Consider the following 7,799-nt stretch of genomic DNA (forward strand, 5'->3'; position numbering starts at 1 on the left):
CAGGTGAAGGGCCATCCCAACCAGATAGGGTTTTGATGGGACATGACTGAGATAGAGAGGTGGATGATAATCTACAAATACCGAAGGACGATGTTCTAGTAGCAAGGGCTGTAGCCTCAGCCTTTCAGAATTTAGAGAGTACCACAGCTCCTCAAGTACTACAACCGGCTATTCAGCCACAGGAGACGGAGATGGAGCAGAATCTTTGGTACCTGCTTCAATTTAACAAACTCATGAAAGTAGCATTTGAAGGAGGCTCAGACCCATTAGTTGCAGACGGCTGACTTGATGAAGTTGAAAATCATTTCAGGGCAATAGCAGTGCCCGATGATCAGTTGAAGATCACCTTAGCTACGTACAAGTTTGTTAGTAACGCAGCAGCGTGGTGGAAGACCATGACTAACACGCATGATATTGACAGTATGAGTTGGGATGCATTCAAGAGTCTTTTCTTTGAAAAGTATTTCCCGCAGACTAAGAGACGAGAATTAAGGACGCAGTTCGATAGTCTCAAGTAAGGTGACATGTCAGTAATGGAGTAAGAGAATAAGTTCACTTCTCTCTCACATTTCGCTTCGGATGTGTTGGGGAACGAAGAGGAGAAGACATGGCGTTTTGTGTACGGCCTAAACCATTCTATTAGGCTGGGGGTGACACTTTTGGGATTAAAGAATTATTCGGAAGCGGTCATGAGAGCATTGATGGCAGAAGCAGAAGCCAAGGATTGGCAAGAGAGGAGTGATATTGTGGGTTCTCGGGAACGAGGTATGAGTGTGGGTACTTCTTCTAGGAGTCAGGAGAGGAAGAGGCACAAATGTGCTTCATTGTTTTCTCAGGAGCAGCGAATGGCAGGTGCTACTCCTATTGTTGGTTTTTCTTCAGAGCCTTCTAGGACAAGTTTGGTGTGCTATCACTGTAAGCAGCTAGGACACCACAAGTTTGGAGTTTATTTTCTGTATGGTTAGTTGGGCCACATGAAGAGGGATTGTCCACAGAGGAGATGAGATATTATTGTAATTGATTCTTGTGTAACGGGGGATACCTGTGAGATTAGGCAGTTGCCTGTGCACAGTTGTACTGGATGTAATGGGGGTTACCTGTGAGTTTTGTAACAGGGGTTACCTATGACTGTTATAACGGGGGATACCTGTGAGTCGTGTCGGTTGTAATTGGGGACACTTGTGAGCTGGCATGTGTTATAACGAGGGATATCTGTGTGTCGTGTCGTGTTGTAATGGGGGCTACTTGTGAGTCATGTTGTGTTGCATGGTCACCTATGAGTCGTGATGCATTGTTGTCTGTGAGTCGTGTTGCACGATAGTTTGTCAGTCGTGTTGCATACCTACCTGGGAGTCATGTCGCATTATCATATATGCATCTTGTTGTATTGTTGTCGGTGCATCGTGTCGTGTTGTAATATGGGTTACCTGTGAGTCGTGTCGTGTCGTAACGGGGGATATTTGTGAGTCTGGTACAGTAACGGGGGTTACCTGTGACTGTGTAGCGGGGGATACCTGCGAGTTTGGGTGTGACAGGAGGTACCTGCACACAGTTATTCTGGTAACGGGGGCTACCCGTGAGTTTGGACATATGCCTGTTCACTTGCGCAGTGTCGGGTTCATCTGTGCTAGGATGGTGGACATATCCCGTAGTGTGGTTTCGGACCGGGTGATGTTGATGATGCTTAGTATGAGCCCTTAGGGCAGGGTATGGATCGAGCAGTTTTGTATGAGTCTTAAGTTGTAATGATGTACCAGTTGTGACTGTTATGTATTAAGGCAATGATGTATTTGTAAGACTATATGAGTATTCTAGATAGTTTTATTGGATAATGATGTGTATTTTGTGAGTAGTTGAGCTCTTATGCACTGGTTTTAATGAGGGATTGATGACAGAAGGGTTTTATCCATGTTCCTTTAAAGGTTATTAATGTAGTGGTCAGCATTGCCTAGTTGTTTTTACGAATGAAAGGTTTAGAATTTCACTTATTAAAGTTCTTTTTCGGGTAGGATGAGACACGATGTCTTAGAATTTGCTGTTTAGCCCTAGTGTTTTGGGAAGGGACACTGTTCTCTTATACGTTTGGATGTTAAGTGTACAAGTTGTTTCGTATCTGTTTAGTTCATCTTCCTTGGCATAGCTTATGCAAGGTATCGATAAGTGTATGTTCTGTTCTATTGCGATAGAATGACTTGATCTTCCTTCTTCTTATTTTGGTTCTGACAAGGACTTTGTTATCTGTGAGTTTTGTACCTCCACATAGGAGTTGTGCGTGTCCTTGGCCGAAAACACTTTTTAGAGTTCCCTCTTTTGTTAGGATTCCGAGTGAGGGTTTGTTCTGGATCGTTTGACTTACCTCCACGGTAGGAGGTGAAGTCTTTGATTTCGTGGGAATTATTCCTAGAGGTTATGACCGATGTGATGTGAGACATGACTTGTTTATCGGTGTGTACGTTTTCTTAGGGTCTTGGAGCTAGCAGTGGCGCCTAGTAGCTGTGATTTAACTCGTGTGTTGAGGATGGTTGAACTGTGTGTCTAGAGTTAGACGTTGAAGTTGGTGCATAGGTGTACTTGAGGATTGAACCTGAGGACAAGAACGACGCTAGTGTTGAGGCCGGATGGACGATGGGAATGGCCTGGCCAACCATTTCTCTGAGTCAATCTTTCCTTAACACAATGTTAGGTCAAAGGTCAATGATAATTAATTTTAGTATGCTTAGTGACAGTTGGAGTACGGTGTTGTGCGTTGCGTACGTGTGGTAGTACAATCCCATTTTAGAGTGAGTCTCACTTGGGGTTGATGGTATTCTTTGTATGTGTTCAGGTGACTTGTCGTGGATGGTGGTGTACTTGGTATGGGACTACGTGTCCAAGGAGTTTCAGTTGTTGGATCAGTTGATCCTTGAGCTATGCTGATGGGTTGTTTTCTCGGGTACCTGATGGTACATTTGATAGATCGGATGGTTCTCTTGATTTTAGTTGTGGGTGTTCAGCTAAGACGTAGTTATTGAAGGCAATAGTTGTCAGAGATGGTTTTAAGAGTTTATTTGGAATCACAGGTTGAACTAGCGTGTTGGCTCGTTGAGCGGTTTTGTAACCATTGTTTTATGGGACCTAAGACATTTAGCGCGGATTGTGTGAGGCGCTGCTGGTTGGACCTAATGCGTATAGGATCCAACAGTTTTCTGGTGGAATGTCTCTTGTGGATAGCGTTAGTGCAATTTTACGAATCAGGTTGGTTTTGACCAGGGTTAAGCATTTTCCCTTGATCTCACGTGCAGAAGTAAGGTTAAGTGTCGTGGCAACTTGGATTGAAGGATTCTTTTCGTGATGCGTGTTGTCGTGTGGGTTAACTGAAGTTATCGTTTATGGATTTGGTATCGACTAGTAATATGTTATGGTTAGAAGGATGACAATCCTATTGGTTCTCAAAGGTTAGGACTCAGTGGAGTCATGGAGTTGGTTGGGCGCTTATGCCTCGTGTGCATGCATGTGGCGGTTGAGAATTTTGTTTGGCATAGGGTGTGCCCTTATGCCAGTTTGCGTTAAGGGGGATGAGATTACGTGTGGCTGTGGTCACTATTCGGTCGAGGTTGCGTTGGGTCACAAGCATAGGGTTACGAGTAACATGGGACGTTGGAATTCTTCGTGTTGGGGTTTTGAGGTATAGCGTGTTACGTGGGGTACTCGGAGTCGTACTCCATTTTGTATCCTTTCGTCTTTCACTTGTGAGGTGGGTTGATTTCGGGGACGAAATCTTTTAAAGTTGAGGAGATTGTAATGTTACCGATTTTCCCTATTTTCTATTTTCTGGAATTTAAAAGATTTTCTGGATTATTTTAATCCTTTTCTTGTTTGGCATGCCACGCGGGCCCCGAATGGCTTTTTGGTCATTTTGAGCCGAGGGTTTTAGAAGTGTGTGTTATTTGTCATTCTAAGTCAATTAGAAGTGACGGTTTTATTATTAGAATTTTTCAGAAGTTGGGACGATTTCCAAACTCGAGAACTTCTCCTGGTTTTCTTATCTTAAGTGAGGGGCGTTGTTGACATTTCACATGTGTGTGTGTATTTTTAATTCATGCATGTATGTTGCATTAGTGGTATTAATGGAGGGTGATATTTTATGGCATTGTTGAAGTTGTAAAAGAGTTTAAGGGGCATCTTTATCATTTTAGTTTCATGGACCAACATAGAATATTCTAGAGACCAAAAAGGATGGCTTCATTTTGACCCATTCTTTTCTTTTCCTTCGGCAGACAAACTCTCTCTATTCTTTTTCTCTCTCTATTTTACTCTCTTCCTTCTCTCTAGAATTTCTTCATGCTAGAAGAAGATTTGGTTTAAGCCGGAGTTAGCAAATTATAGATCATTGCAAGGGCTACGTTTTGGTACCGGTATTGTAAGCTTTTGGTGGGATGTGAGTTTGGAGCTTAGAGCTTGGGTTGCTATCTTGAGATAGGGGAAGTCTAAACTATGAATTCCTATGGTTTTAGTGAGTTTCTTATGTATTCTCTACATGTAAATTTTGTTGGTGTGAACATGTTTAATTTTATCCAATACTGAGTTGTGAAGCATGATTTGCTCTTGATCTACATGATTGGTGATGAAATGGTTTGTGAATTTGTGAAATTCATGTATGATGTTGTGGCTGGTATTCCAATGATCCCTTTTCCTGATCTCCTCTTCTTTGGTTGTGGCTCACGGGATTTTTAGGAATGTATTTTAGGCTTTTTCTACTGAGCTGTTGAGCTCACCTTATTATCATTAACATTTTTCAGAAATAAGGAAACAACCTGATAGATAATGTGCATCCATGGACATTGATGTAGCTAGGGATCCATTTTTTTCTTTTTCTTTTTTAAATTGTATTAATGCTATGTAAATTTCGGCCATAGAGGCCTCATCCATGTATTTTATTCTCTTTTCAATTGTATAAAATGATACTATGTAATTATTTTATGATGAATGAGTAATGGAGTTATGTTTTGATCAGTTATTGATGCCTTTCAATTATTTATGTCATGTTTTATTGACGAGTATTTGTCAACCGACCGAAACCCCAGGTTCAGAAAGGCTGAACCTTTCCATCAGCCGAGGGTTGAACCCTTTCATCAGCTGAGGGCCAAACTCTTCCTTTAGCCGAGGGCTGAACCTTTCATTTAACTGAGGGCCAAACCTCTCTTTCATAATGGCTGAGGGCCGAACCTTTCTTTCATGACGGCTGAGGGCCGAACCTCTCTTTCAGAACGGCTGAGGGCCGAACCTTTCCTTCAACCGACTGAACCATCTGAGGTCAAAATGACCGAACCATGTAGGTCAAAACGACCGACCTTGTATGTCAGACCGACCGACCATGTGCTAAACGATTATGCTCTGTCAGTTAATCCTTCCTTTTTGACCTATGCATTTGACCCTCTTTGTAAGGTTGTGTCTTAGAGCATTTGGACTATGGATTGACTCGTCCGACAGTCATGGACACAGGAAATGGATGCTATGACTAAGTTGACCTCGGGTTCGGGTAAAGACCCGGTTAATGGTTCGGGCCCACGGGTTCGGGTCGTTACAGTAAGAGTCTATGTGAGTTACGTTAGTTGTCAATTAAGGTGTTTGTAGATATCAGTTGTGGTGTTTGAATTAGTTTAGGTCAGTTGTCGTGGTGAGATAGTGGTGTGTGGGTGACATGCTTCGTGAATTTAATAATTAGGTTTAAATATTATAGGGTTAATTACAATGACACCTCCTGAGGTTTGCTATATTGACAGTCATATATAATTTAGTCGTTTTTTGGACAAAGACACCCCTCAAGTTTGCAAACTTGAACAATGACACCCCAAACATGATGAAAGTACATGTTTACCATTTGACCACGTAAAACGACCAAATTACCCTCATTCAAAAAATCCCTTCTTCCAAATTTTTCATCTTCCCATTCATTCCCTGTAAGCCCTTCTTCCCCGCCGTCCATCAAGTTGCCACAGCCCACAGCCGGGCTCATCACTGTCCCACTGTCGCCCTTATCCAAGCCATCCACAGCTGTAATCTATTACCCTCCTTGAGTCACATATGGTCTATTTGATTATTAGAAACAAAGCCCCAATATTTCAGTAAGTGTAATATAGATTATTGAGTCAATTTAAAGATAGATGGAGCTAAGGTTTGGGTGAAAAAAAATTTGCAGAAAAGATAATAGGGGTGGTGCATAGTGTGTGGAGATGATAGTGGATGGGTAGAGAGAACTCCATCTTTTCCGGCGTATTCCATTTTTGCCGTTGTTCGCTTGGAGCATAAAGAGGTTTGAGAGAGAGAGTACAGGGTTTGAGAGAGCTCGCTGCCATCATCCGCAAGCTTACAGCGAACAACGACCCAGCTACCATCATCCACAGCCGTAGAAGCCGCAAGTCATCCATGGCGATTCAGTTCTACCGCCGTTTCGAGCCTAACCAGCCCGTCGCCCACGACCCAACTGTTTGCTGTCCCCATCTCCTCACCATCCGAGCCGGCTGCCATAAAAACCAAGCTCTCATCCACCTCTATCAAAATTGATCTTCTTCTTCGCCTTCTCCACAGCCGCAAGCCGCCTTCGCCATCATCCACAGCCGAGTCCACCGCCGCTGCCATCTCGTCGAACAATGGATTTAGAAGTCTCTTCCAATGGTTTGTAGTAATTAAAATAGTTAAGAGGCAATACTCAATTTTGAAAGAACAATTTACTTAACTGTAGTTTGATTTCCTAAGAATAAAATCATCTACGCTATCAAACAATTTACCAAGTAAGCCCAAAATTCTTTGTTTTGATTATGGACATATGAGGGTTATATTTCTTCTGCTGAGGATGGAACGAAAAGTACAAACATAAACAAATAAATGATTTTGAAGACAAAACAAGAAGCTCCCTTGTTATTCATCTTATCTTAGATGAAGTGTTCGAAAATGATTGCAGATAGATCTAAACTTCGACACTGTTTAGCATAGAATGAGTGATTTATCACTATCAATTTGATAAGTCCAATTTTTTACACTAGTTACACAAGAAAGAAATGGAGTTTCTGAAGAGTTTGACAGCAAAAATTATATCGAGCTCTTCACCGTCCGTGTTCTCTGCATCGCGTTGCCGACCGTTCCTCTTTCGCTATGACTCAGAGGGACTGAAAGAGAAAAGACAGAGAGAGGGAGATGAGATGAAAGGGTAGTTTGGTCATTTTAGGTGAGGATTAAAATATATCTTAGGGTATATTAGACATTTCATGTCACTTAAGGCTGTGTTTGGCTCTGTTTTTTTATAATGGGGTGTCATTGTTCAAGTTTGCAAACTTAGGGAGTGTCTTTGTTCAGAAAAATGTTAAGTTGTGTATGGCTATCAATATAATAAATATCAAGGGATGTCGTTGTAATTAACCCTAAATTTATTTAGACCTCATATCGTAAATAAATAATTGGTGGAGGGGAAATGTAGGAACAAAAAAGGTTGTAAATCCAAATCATAAAATGATGCTTTCTCATACTTTTCTGAAATTTTTATCATATTAGCATCTCCAATGCCCTCTCAAAGGGCTTCTCAAAGTCAAAATATAACAGGTGGATGAAAATAATACATTCCAATGAGCTTTTAAAAGGTCTTTCATATTTTGAGATTGTCAGAAGTATTGTCATATATAGCAGCTCTAAAAAAATTTTGAGAGGTCTATTTTTTCTCATACGGTGCCGTTTCTCAAAATATAGCAGGTGGATGAAAATAATACACTCCAAATAACATTTTGGATAAAATGCACTATTGGAGTATAATTATTAAAATATAATAT

The sequence above is a fragment of the Cornus florida genome, unplaced genomic scaffold, assembly GCF_030987335.1.
Source record: "Cornus florida cultivar Cherokee Brave unplaced genomic scaffold, ASM3098733v1 CherokeeBrave_3.0.0_Hap2_Chr04, whole genome shotgun sequence".
Classification (NCBI taxonomy): Eukaryota; Viridiplantae; Streptophyta; class Magnoliopsida; order Cornales; family Cornaceae; genus Cornus; species Cornus florida.